Source organism: Grus americana, chromosome 2, assembly GCF_028858705.1.
Source record: "Grus americana isolate bGruAme1 chromosome 2, bGruAme1.mat, whole genome shotgun sequence".
Classification (NCBI taxonomy): domain Eukaryota; kingdom Metazoa; phylum Chordata; class Aves; order Gruiformes; family Gruidae; genus Grus; species Grus americana.
The window spans coordinates 137597818-137610960 of NC_072853.1; the positions used below are offsets into that span (position 1 = coordinate 137597818).

The window sequence follows — 13143 nt, forward strand, 5'->3', positions numbered from 1 at the left end:
TTAGAGAAAATTTGGAAAACAGAGGAAGACAGATAAAACCCCCAAGAATCCCTCACTATGTCTTTCATTTTGTAGTTTAGTAACAGGAATGATCTTTGAGCAAGATGCATACAGTGAGCTACAGCATCTAAATTTAATGATTTCATCCATCAGGTTTTTTTAATGATTACCATCAACCAGAGAATATATTACACTTCGGTTGCTGTTGAACTAAGTTTAAAATAAAACAAAAAGTCTTCCTATAACAAATTACATTGGTTGTTGAACATTAAATAGTGATTCCGTAATATGTGTTAAGATTCAACAAATGTTTAAGGACATGTCAGATCTTTTTGTACAGTTGAGACAGTTCAGTAAACATACAGATAGTAATTAATATATTAAAACCATCTTTTAAAATATAGAGTCATATTTGAGATATCTTTTTAATGCCTGCTAGCCATATGCTTCTTTTTTATATCCTGTATATATATGTGTGTGTGTAGTGAAATATAGTGAAAAAAATTATGCATGTTACTGTTATAATGCTACATAAAGAAATATACAGTGAATGCATTTTGCCTCCTTACCTCCTGCTCCAGTTGAGCACTAAAGAATTTGTATAGAGCTTAGCAGTCTTTATATTATAGCATTTCAGAACGAGTGAGCTATCAGACATCTGCTTCTTAGGTAATCTTTAACTAAATAGTGGCTTTTCAGACTGAACAAACATTTCTCATTTAGTATGACTAAAGGCTCATTCCTGCATCCAGTTCACGTAGATTTTATTAGCTTGTCAAGCCACTGCCTGCTGATATCTCTGAAAATCTTCCCACTGAGTTAAGATGGCTTTTGTCCTACGTCCATCTTCGAAACAAGAACAATAGAGGGGATAAAACTGCATATGTAGATGGAAGGTAAAGATGAGAGTAAGTTGTAAAGAAAAAAATTAGGTTTAAATTCACTGAAAGATACTCTACTACAACACACTTGTCTCCACTTCTTTTATGCTTGTCACCCTTTCTCTTAAAGCATTAGTGATAATATTATAAAACCAGAGTACAGACAAATCCATTAGTAATTCAAGCACTGTTACGCTCATACAACAATCTGTATAATCACTGGCTCATCTAGGCTTGTCCAGCCTGGCAAAGGGAAGGCTTTGGGGACACCTAACAGCAGCCCGCCAATACCCATGAGGAGCCTATCAAGAAGGCAGAGACACGCTCTTCATAGTTACTCATGGTGGGAAGACAAAGAGGTTATGGGCATAGTTGAAGTTGAAATGAGAGGTTCACACTGGATAGAAGGAAAAACTTCTTCACCGTGAGGACAGTCCAGCACTGAAACAGCCTGCTCACAGGGGTTATGCTGTCTCTGTCCTTTGAGGGTTTCATGATCCAACTGAATAAAGCCCCAAACAACTTGGTCTGATCTCATATGTGATCCTTAATAGAAACCTCCTGAGAGCCTTTTCAGCAAGAATTATTCTATGACCCAGTGTTCAAGGTGTGATCTATAAAATACTGAGGAAAGGCGGGTAATAACACCTCTCAAGCTGCTGGCTCTGCTCCTGTTCATACAGCCCAGGATGGTGCTGTCTTGCTTTACTGCCAGGACTTGCTGCAGGCTCATGCTCGACTTGCTGTCTGCCAAAACCCCCAGGGCCTTTTTGATGGAGTTGCTCCCCAGCCAGGCAGTGCCCAGCCTGGCCCCATCACAGCAGAGCTTTTTGTTTGCTAGTGCAGGGCTTTGCATTTGTTCTTGTCAAATTTCATAAGGTTCCTGTCAGCCCAGCATGCCTAGGTCCCTCTGGATGGCAGTCCTGCCCTTGAGCATGTCAGTTAGTCCTCCTAATTTGTGTGTCTCACCTGCAGACTTGAAGAACATGTACTCCTTTGTGTCCTCCAGGTCACTGATGAAGATGTAAGGTCAGATCCTTTATCCTTAAAGATGTAAGGATAGATCCCTGGGTAATGCCACTTGCTATTGGCATCTAGATAGAGTACAGCCCATTAACCACTACCCTCTGAGTCAACTGTCTAACCAGTTACTCATCTAGTTTCCATCCATCCAGTCTGAAATGTCCCAACTTGGACAGAAGAATGTTGTGGGAGAAAGTGTAGAAAGCCTTGCAAAAGTTAAGTATCATCCACTGTTCTCCTCTCATCCATACGTTCAGTCAGTTCATCACAGAGGACAGTCAGATTGATCAGGTTAGATTTGTCCTTGGTAAATTCACGTTGATTGTTCCCACTCACCCTATTCTTCTTCATCTGCCTCAAAATGCGTTCCAAGAGGACTCGCTCCAGGATTCTCTCAGGGGCAGAAGTGAGACTGACTGATCTGTAGCAGTTAGGGAATCAAGCAAATATACCTGTATATCAGTGTTAATCCAACAGATGCGAATTTAAATGCTTTTAGTATTATATCTTGATTGCACTGATGAAAGAATAGCCAAAGATTTCATTAGAGTATCTGGTATACTGGATAACAAGCTCACAAACAATAGTTCAGCTGATTAATGTAATTTCCTCTGGTTTGCCAACAGTCCTTGATTTTCTGAAGTACAAATATTTGTTCTGTTGCATATTTTCCTTTAGCTACCATAGAATCTTTTACGTATATTGAATATCGGTAACGTGAGTGGTAGCAGACCTGCAAATGCCTCTGGGTATTTCACAAGATTTTTTTTCCCTCTTGAACTATGCAAGTAACTATGCTACTCTAAGTATAAAGTGTATTGTACAGACTATTCTATGCCATATTCTTATCACTACAATAATTAAAGTGATGTAAGCATAATCAATGAAAGATCTTATTTCTGACAAGAATTGTTTGATTTCTCTTTGGATCCCTATTACTGATTGCCTGTGAATTTGGTATTTCTGGGAGGGAGCAGTATAGTCCTACTGTGTATTGCCATTTCCTGATGAAGATACACAAAGTATAGAATTACTGTGTGAAAGATGTTTTTTCACTATATTCCATTTCCTTCACAAACCTGCATAAAGTGTAAGAATGGACTAAGTTAGATGAATTAAGTTTTGAGACGATTCATTTTTTAACAAATTTGGTGCCTATATTTGCTTCTGATAACAGCAAGCTATATATAAAGAAAATCTGCTTCAGAATATATGGTTATCTCAGCTGAATTCACATGGAGTTGGACTACTTTTCAATAGTTTGCACCTGTGAATTTGTAGAGTCACACGGACACTAAAGTCAGATTTGGAAGACTGAACCCTGTTTCTCCCCAAAGTAGTAATATACAATAACTGCAGATAACTGATATTGTTGCAACTTCTCAATAGCAAATAAAAAATATTGGAGCCTGAGAATTGTTTTTGCTGTTAAGGTTCATGAGTTTGGTGGTTTTTTCTTTCATGAATGATATCAAAATTTAGGGCCATGAGTTCATAACAAAGGGTTATTAAATGAGCAACCTAAAGTTATGCTTAACAACACAATTTATTTAAATATCCAAACACAGATCTAACGATATAGTATAACAAATTTAATAATTAAAATTCTGGCTGTGGATTCTAGACATCTGTTATTTTCTTTGCTGTGAGGGAGTGAGCTGTTAAGAGACAAACTTTCTGCGTATTTTAATCTGCTTATGGCAGGAGTTTGACTAAAGGAGGAGAGGACAGGAGCACATACAGTTTGGGCAGCATCCTGTTTCTAGAACAGGACACAGCTTTGCATTGAAACCAGAACAAAGCTGCTTACGTGAATGTGCTGCTCCCAAACACTGCCACTGAGCTCTGCGCTGAGGAAGCAGCTCTTAGCCATCAGCCACATTTCAAATTTCCCCCATCCTTGACCTATGCTCAAAACTGTTGTACTACAACCACGTTTCTAAGGCTAGACGTGGATAGCAATCTACCTCAGTATCTTTCAGTGCAAACAAAACCATCTCAATTTTAGCGTTCCTTCAGTTCAACATCTTTTATATCGATCTTTCACAGCTCAGCTGTAGCGAGTTGGCTTTGGCCTGTGTAAGGGTTGCTCCTTTTGTAAGGCAAATCAAATGTTTAATGAAGGGGTTAATTTTTCTACTTGTGTTACAAAATGTCAAATTTAACTTTGGAGTTTTGAAGCTACGAGTGTCAATGGAATTGTCATTCCACACTGCACATGAACTTGCTGGGCCTCTTCCACTTCAATATGAACTGAAGCTGGACGTTGGTCCAAGATGCAGCAGAAGAAAACAGTGAAGGCCCAACTTATGTGAATATACAAAAGTTATGTACAGTATTAAAAAATAGTTGTAATTGTGAACATAATTTTACCTAGCAGTTTTCACTTTAGTATTATCTTATGTAACTGAGAGTGCTTGAAAACAAATTTTAAGGCCATTCAAAACCAGGCCTCCCTCCCCCAAACCACTAGACCAAGCATATTATGGTAAGGCCTATAAAAATTCTGTGTTGTACTGGAATAATTGATCACAATTAAGCAACTACTTGCTGTACTTCAGTGTTTTGATCCATATTTAGAAACTTGAAGCTCAAATATACTGAGACTGAATTCCTTCCCTGGGAGAAAAAGAATCTCTTGAAATCAGTGTTTTAAAGGGAAAGCAATATATTAAACATGGGAGACTAAAGCCAAGTACTTGTCACGTGCTACTGTGAAGCTGCTGTTTGGAAAGATATTTTTAAAGTTGACTACTGGATCTGAATTTAAAGGCTAATGTGTATGATATTACACCTCCTAGAACACATTTTTCCAATGATATAGAGAATTTTTTATTTTGGTTTTGTGTGCATATGAAGAGAGATGAATGGATTTTTTTTTATTGATAGCAAGCTTATTAAGTATAATCAAAGCTGTATCACACTGCAATTTTAGTTGTGAATGCCTTTCTACCACTTAGTGTATGGTATAAAGATGTACTTATTGCATTATATAATATAAAAAAATACATTTTACTTGTACGCTTGAAGCTTATCTATTTATTCAAGCTTTTGTTAAACAAAAAGCTGGACTGTTAATGAGTTTTGCAAATGCGCTAATTCAAAACAGTTAAATGTCTTTTACTGTGTTGTGTAGAAGCTAATTTACAGACAGTAAGTACCATATACTCTGAGGAAGCCACTTACAGTACGCTCGGTGAATTAAGGAATTCTCCTTTGAGAAACCAAAAATCTTTATAAATGAAACTGGCCTGGCAAGTTTTTACATGGTTACTAAAATAAAGAGGATTCCAAGAATTTCTAGTACTTCTGGGTTGTGTGAAAATTAAACCTTTTAAATGCAGATTTCAGAAAGGAAGAATGGATGCAGTTATAAAATAAACAAAAAAAATCTTGGTAAAATGTTTTGTATTTTCATACTTCTGTGGTCTTATTATTATATAAAATTATTAGCAGTATGCTAAATTTCATCTAGGTTGCCCGAAACAATCATCAAAGCTGCAGTTCTTCTAGTGCCATATACCAACAAAGTGTATTTAGATAGGAATTAATGGTCATTATAATTAATGAAACCATCAGGATCCCGGCTGATTGGTGAATGGCACCCCAGACTTGGTGAAGATGAAAGTTTGGCTTAGAAATCTGCCAGTGTTTCTGAGGAATTTCTTTTGGTCAAGACCAAGCGCCATCAAACACGCTGGGAAGGTGTCAGCGAAAGTTTGATCTGCTCCCTTGTTCTCTGCCTTGGTAACTGGGAGGCACTGGCGTAAAGACATGAATTTTCATACCATTGCTACTCTGTTTCCTCTTTTTTCTTTTTCGAGTAAATCTGCAAATTCTTACGGGCCCTAGCTCTGTTGTTGTTACCTACAGAGAGCTTCCCAAACACGTGCCGGAGGAAACGGAGCAGCGTTTCGTGCCCTGAGATTCGTGAAGGTCCCTCGGCAGGGACGGCCCAACGGAGGCTCTCCGCCCGGGCACGGCTGGCAGCTGCTGAATCGGCTCCCGGACGCGGAGCGCGGCACCGGGCCGGCCTTGCCGGGGGACGGGGGCTGTCGCGGACCGGCCGGAGCCGCGGCGGCGAGGGAGCAGCCTCCCCCGGCCCCCTTGAGCCGCGGACCCGGGCGGCGCAGTGCCCGCGCACCTGCGTGGGAGCCGCTCCGCGGGCGCCTCCGCCTCCCCGTCCCGCCTCCCCATCCCGCTGCCCCGCGGCAGCGCGCTCCGCCCCGGGCGGCAGGTACGCGAGGGTGGGCGCCGCGCAGGTGCGCAGGGCGGGCCGCGCACAGCCTTTCCGCGCCCCCGCGGCTGCGCGGGCGCGGCCGCTGTCATAGCCCCGCTGCCTCGTAGCGGGTGGGAGGGTGAGCGGCAGCCCGGCGCGGCTACCGCCGGCGGGGAGACCGGGTAAACTTTGGCTAAGTGTTGCGCGGTGGGCAGCGCCTTTCGGCGCCGGCGGGCGAGCGGGTGGGGAAGGGGAAGGGGGAGCGGAGCGGTGCGCGGCTCTTGCCGCACCGCCGCCCGAGCGCGGAGGGGGCACGGGGCCGCGGACGCGGCGGGCGGCGCCCGGGGGATGCAGGCGCCGGACAACAGGTACTGCAGCTGCGCGGGGGGCGGGAGGGGCTGCGGGCGGGCGTGTGTGTGTGTGTGTATATATATATATATATGTATGTGTGCGCGCGTGTGTGTCGCCTGTCCCCTCCCCCCTGCCGCCTGGCCAGAAAGGGGGTGGGAGATGTGCTGGTGCACAGCCGCTTAAAACCCGCGCGGCCCGGCGGTGGCTGCCTCTTCCCGGCAGAAGGGTAGCTGTGGGGATCCGCGCTGCGCCGCGGAGGGCGGCGGGGAGCGGGGCGAAGGGCGGCGGTGGCGGCCCCGCGGGGCCGGGCGCGTTGGGCTGCGGCAGCCGGCGGCGGGGCGGGCAGGGCTGGGCTGGTGGCGGTGGCGCCGTCGCTGGCGGTCCCCCGGCTGGATGGCCGGTTCCCGCGGCTGCCCAGGGCGCCGGGCTCTCTCGCATCCCAGGGCCGTGCGTTTCCTCCTCCTGCATCGCACTGCAGTAAGTTCGCGAGTCGCTGGGCGGCTGAACTGGTTGCAATCGCGGAACCGGGGGGGGGGGCGTGTATGTACGGGTGTGTATGGACGTACTGGAGGGGCCAGGCAGAAAGTTGTAGCTAACCGTGCCGTATTGAATTTGTCACGACTTGTGGCTTTGGTTTCTAGTTAATGCCAGTTTGCTTCGTTGACCTACATCACTTTGCTCAGCCCCTGCCAATGTCCTGATGCTGCCCGGGCTTTCATTGATAGCTGGGTCCAAAACGGTGAATTGCTGAAGCACGCAGTGTGGGTGAGAACATAGCGAGTGCAGGAAACAAAAGATGCAACTGCAAACTTATGCTTTAAAGGCTGGTCTGCTGAAACTTTGAGTGTTGGTGTGACAGACTGTCTTTCTCAGGGTCTTTTCAAGGAAGAATTAAAAAGCCCGCACTAATTGACAAAACTTTTGGATGTCTGAAGTCATTTTAGATACAGCTTTTTCTTGTCTTGTGTGGTCCAGTGTTGTTCTGATTCATTTTGTTGAAAAGAGTTTGATTTGTTGGGAGTGCTTGTAATTACACTTTTCATTGTTAGGATCCTGTTTTTGAACTGGATGAAAGGTTTTCTCAGGAGACTACCGTATCATAAGTTGTTTTTTTTCCCTAGCTAAACAAGCAGATTATAGGGTCTTCAGTTAATTCTTCTTCCTCTTTGATTGCTTTTCTACAAATTTACTGAGAACTTTATTAATTTGCAAAAGCAGTTTTATCTGGTTGATGTAACTTTAGACAGCGGATGGAATAAGCTTATAAAATCTGTATCATAAAATAAAAAAAGCCAATGTAACAGGATGGGGGAAGCCAGTAATTCTTGCAGGAGAAATAGTCTGTTAAGGTGGGTTTGTTTTGGTTTTTTTTAAGCCACTAAACATTTCTCCTACAGCCATTTAGGTCAAATGACCTAATGTAGCAAGGTAATAGTTTTTGTTCTCTGCACTTGAATAGTATAATGCTTCCACGTGTATTAAAAAGTGATTGTATGGCCAAAAAAAAAATCCACACCAAGAACCTAATATGCTTTCCCAAATGACTGGACTTGTGCTATGCTTTATGGATAAAATGACAGGAAGTAAGTTCTGGTTTTCTCCAAAGTGATAATCCACTGTTGCTCAGAGCCTGAAATGCCTGTCTGGTACAGAATGAAAACAAGCATCAAGAACACGGGGCATCACAATGCAGTGCTTTCCTCCTGGGGTTTATGTCGTCCCTTGTTCATTTGTCAAGGTGGAAGGACTTTGTTGTTTATCATGGCCGGGAAGACCTGAAACAATTACTCAACAGTCTGAAATGTGTGCGGAGTGAGATATTTCATGCTATGGATTTGAAATATTTGGGGCCCAAATCTGTTAATCTAATTTAGGTGCCTGCAAACAGCTGAAGTTGCTGCTCTTAAGTATATTTAGGAAAAAGTACACTTTCTTACGTTTGTTTAGGAAGAAGAGATATATATGAACTGTTACTTAGAAACTGAAATAATCTTTTGTAAACACCTATAGGTGTCTCAAAATAAAACATCCAAAGAACAGTGCTCAGTAGCAATGCATAAATAAACAGATACATTATTTTTGAAGAGTTTATGCAGTTTGAAAGTAACAAAGTTAGTATCTGTTTGGAAGAGCACCAGACATCAGGTTTCTATTTATAAAGAGATTCTGCACCATTTCTGCTCTGGAACAAAGTGTCATTCAGGTGACGCTTTGTGGGACAGGTCTAGGTACTTCTTGCCAATGGAATGAGATCACTGGAACAGGAATGAAGAGAATGATAAGATTCTTCTGAATGGCACCTATAGAATGAAAGATAATGGGTTTAAATTATGTTTTATAATTAAATTAATAAATATTAACAGCATATATAGATGATACATAATGTGTCCTTCTCTTTGAATCGTTATGACCTTAGAATCCTTGTTATGAATTGGATCATTGGTAAGTTACACCTTCTGCATGCAATTTTAACAAGTCTTTTTAAAGCCTCAATTATTTCTGAAGTTTCCTTAGTTAACTTTAACTTAGTTGTAAAGAGCACTTTACGTAATGATATCTGTATTCATAGTGTATCTTCTCGTCTTTTGTCATGGTGAGAGTTGTGGACTGTTGTGAAAAGCATGTGATGAAACATTCCCATCTATATCTAGAATTATGAAAGAGTAACAATCGTAAGGGAGAGGAAAATGGAAAGAACAGGTCTTGTTTTGTGGTTTGGTGGCCAGGAGTAAAAGAATTTCAGCCAGAATTTACCTGGAAAGGAGAAGGTACTTGGGAAAGACAACTATGTTTATTTTGAAGTTATGATGTGAAATCTGGGAGACATCAGCTGAGTGCAATGCTGTTGAAGAATAGGATGCTGGCTTCCCGAAATCATTAGTTGTGGATTCCAACTCCGTACTTCTTGTTTCTATCAAGTAAAGTTTGCAACCTACTTCAGGAGTTGCCAGTTGAGCTTTGCACTACTGTCTCAAACAAAAAATAAATCAATAGAATGTGCCAGGCCCTGCTCTGGATATCATGCACAATTTTTTTTATACGTGCGCAGAATGAGTTCTAAGCCTTATTCTGTAGGAATTACAGAATTTCACAGCCAGTATAATCAATAGGAGATGATATAAAAGGTTAACAAAAATTCTTTCTCTGAGAAGAATTCCCCATAAAGGATCTGTTGACCTTCAGTTGTGAGTCTCTTCAGAGAGCTCTGGTCCATTGTTTCCTGTGGCACTTACAAAATAATTAGTAACAGTAAGAGTAGACTTAGGAGAATTATTTGCCCATAATTGTAGTTTTCATAACAGTATTTTATTAATGATTTTCTCTTTGGGGGCTAGCTTGATAGTTGAACCATCAAATTCACAGTACTGGAGGAAGGCTTAAGTAGTGACATGCTGGGTCTCACTGAAGAGAATTAGATGTTTGTAGTTATTTTTGATACCTTGTCTACAAGAGTGGAAAAAGTTATAAATTTGGGCTTTGAAACTGGTATCAGTTTGTCAACCTGACCTAGTTTTCATTACGCTAATGATATTCTTACTACGGATAGAAATGATCTGATGCAGGTAAGGTATTTAGGCCAACTTAGCAAGTCAAGAAGTAAATTTTTATTTATTTATTTGAAATCAGGATGAGTAACTGTCCCCAAACACCCAGTAAAACAGCTTTATGCAATCTAGAACACATTTTCCTTTTTTTAATTGTTTCTGAAGAAAATAGAAGATTTCTCTGAATAATGTTTGCAGCAGTTCAGCCCTGAGGGGATATAGTCTTGTTTAGTTAGTTTGCCACAAGTTTAAAAGTTTAACAAATGTAAGTATTTGGAGGCTGTTTAATTATTTCTTGTCCAAGCTCTTAATACCAGTTTGGAATGCAAATGTACAACTCTGACACTATTGTGCTGCCCTAAACTATTAAAAAAAAAAAAAAAAAACAACCAAAGAAAAGCTAATTTGCAAACATATTTGTCAGTTCAGTGTTACTAATTGGACTTCTAATTGCTGGGACAGATTAACTTTTTATTTTTAGATTGTTTGTTATTTACCGTAATAAACCATGAATAAAATGACCTCTAGATACTTCTTTCTTGTCTGTTAATGATTTTAATTTTCAGGAATGGACCTTTTTTATATCCTGGTAGAAATCTTTAGTTAACGCAAATGCCATGAATTATTTATTTTTCTTTTTTAGTTTGATTTTCAGCTGCATTTTGATTACATGGTTTGACATTGTTGTGATTTTTTTCATTATATGTTCAATGGAATGTCAGGTGCTCAGTAGTAGTACTTAGTAGTTGACTCCTTCATCCTTACAGTAGGAAGAATCCCAACAGATACATAATGCAGTTTTCACAGAAGTCTGTGTTGTGCCGCGTGCATCGAACTCTGTGAGTCTTCTGCTGTGAAATGGGGCTTCGCTTCCCTTTTGGGTTGGTGGGACATAATGTCTTGTGGTTTTATTCAGGGAACACGGAGAACTCACACGGATAATAGAAATTTGAGCCTTTTTTACTTCGTCTTCTAAAATACATTGCGTAAAGGAAAAGCAACTAGTCAAATATATTCTGTGTGATCTAACTGTGTCTCCAGGTGGACACTTCTGCTGCTTACAGTGATTCATGTTTGGAAAATATCTGAAATCAATCCTGAATGCTGTCGTAGTATATGTGGCTTTTTCATGCAGTTACATGCAGAACATGTTTGTGGTCCTAGATGGTCGACAAGCTAAATTTAAGCAAAAGATGGAAATGGCAAATAGTAAGGCAGCTGTATCAGCCCGGGAAAGAATTGTGGATGATGTGAAGTCAGCAGACTTTCCTGTCTTGTCTTCTGAAGGGAAAAGAAGTGGTGTCTTGTAAATCTGGGAGATAGAGGCTATGACCTAGACATGAGCAGCATGAACCACTGCATCCCAGGAATCAAGAGTCTGCTGCTTTTTTCCTCTGGAATCTTTTGTCTGTTCAATTGTAGATTTTCTCATGTTTCCTGCATGAATGGTTGCATTCATCAGCTGAATACGAGGTAATATTAGGAGAAGGCCAGAAACATCTTTTTGAGAAGGCAGGAAGGGAAAAAGGAAAAAAAAATAAAAAAGGGAGATAGCAGAATTAATAGCCAAAAAATTGATATTTAAGTAGATGAAAACAGCCAAAAATGTGATTACAGCAGGAATAAATTAACCATGTAAAAGGGAATTTAATGGTTACTGTTCCTTCATTCATTCATTTATTTATTTATTTTCAAGGTTAGCCTTCAGAGAAAATATTTTTCTAAAATTTAAGAGAATTTAAGCTAATGAATTCTATGAAAAGATTTTAGGATTAGAAATGTAAAACTTTAAGCTGTTTTATGTAGCCAGGATGCTGCTTCCTTGTACTCCTGGAATTTTGTTACTCAGGATTTTTACTTTGGTTATTTCTTCATATTTTGATAATTTACTCATCATTTAGAGTTAAAAATTTTAAAAATGTTCAAAATATACATAAATGTGACTGATCTGTCCTATATTCAGTATCTAAATACCATCTGGTTACCTTCTGGCTCTCCTATTATTGCTAATGGAAACACAAAAGCACCTGCTGAGGGAAATTTTAATTTTAAGATGCACATCCTATATAGGTCAGTTGAGGTACATTCTGGATATATCCAGGTCTCTCGATTCATTAAAAAGGGTGCCTGGCTGGGATGACTTTTTCACAGTTTAAGGTCTAATTTTAAGGCATCCGACTTTGGGTGAGATAAATTGTACCCTTGGGTATTTTCTCAACTGGAAGAAAAAGTGTAAGGGAGAATTGAACTCCTAAGAATATATCAGATCTTCTCCATGCATTACTGAAAATAAACACGAAGTAAAATAGCCTTAAAAAATAGTTGCTTAGAATGGGCCACATACCAGAAGTTAAATATCAAAGGACCTATTTTTAAATATGTCTAAATAAACAAGTACTTTGGAGCATTTCCATTTTTCTTCATGTCCTAAAAAAATGGCTAGGATATGCTTTTATCAAAAAAGCCTCTGTCTTAATTCCTTATTGATAGAAAATATTCCAATAACACTTTTAAATGGAAAACAAAATGATAGTATTATCTGAAACACTGGATTTACTTTGAAACCATGAAGGCTTGCTCTGGAATTTAGTTTTACTTTGTTCTACATGTCACACAAATTGAAAAACTACTATGGCTGTGCCCAGGTTTATCTTCATATGCTGTCGTAATTTAAACTTGTACAGTACTACAATGACTTCTGCTCAGGACAGACAGTCAGATGTTTTGCCCTTTTTCTTTTTTTTTTTTTTTTTTTTTACTGTAAAAGCATTCATGAAAAGGTTTGTGTTTAAACAGCCTTATAACTTCTATATCAAAGAATTCAAACCTTCTAAACAATGTAATCTTTTTTTTATAACAGAGATAAAACTTAGTACTGTCCTTTGTGAGTCTTAGCGCTGTTGACACAACTGTTTCTTCATAAAAACAAAATGGCTGGAGGAATCCTAGGGAAACCTCCCCGCTTTGAAGATTAGGTGTTGTTAATCACAGTGGATTACTCTGATAAGAATATTCATTTGCTTCCTCTTTAAATTGAAAATGCCAAGTGGTTATCTGGTGTTCCTTACCTCATAAAATACTGTATTCACTTATGAAACTTTTTTGCCTTTGTGAATTCAAAATA

The 13143-nt window shown here is 40.2% G+C and overlaps 1 protein-coding gene across 11 annotated transcripts in view; it reads left to right on the forward strand.

Annotated features, from left to right (window-relative positions):
* Positions 1–13143, forward strand: part of DGKB (diacylglycerol kinase beta) — a 414451-nt gene that overhangs the window by 42835 nt on the left and 358473 nt on the right. For 4 of the 11 annotated variants that reach the window (XM_054817162.1, XM_054817169.1, XM_054817172.1 and 1 more), the window contains exon 1: positions 6721–6951. The exons of 1 other annotated variant lie outside the window; for it this stretch is intronic. The gene's annotated coding sequence lies outside the window, so the exon portion shown is untranslated. Of the gene's footprint in view, positions 1–5858; positions 6142–6203; positions 6306–6397; positions 6492–6552; positions 6701–6720; positions 6952–13143 lie in introns of those variants that run through there. 6 more of the 11 variants (XM_054817164.1, XM_054817171.1, XM_054817163.1 and 3 more) reach the window with 5 other exon arrangements.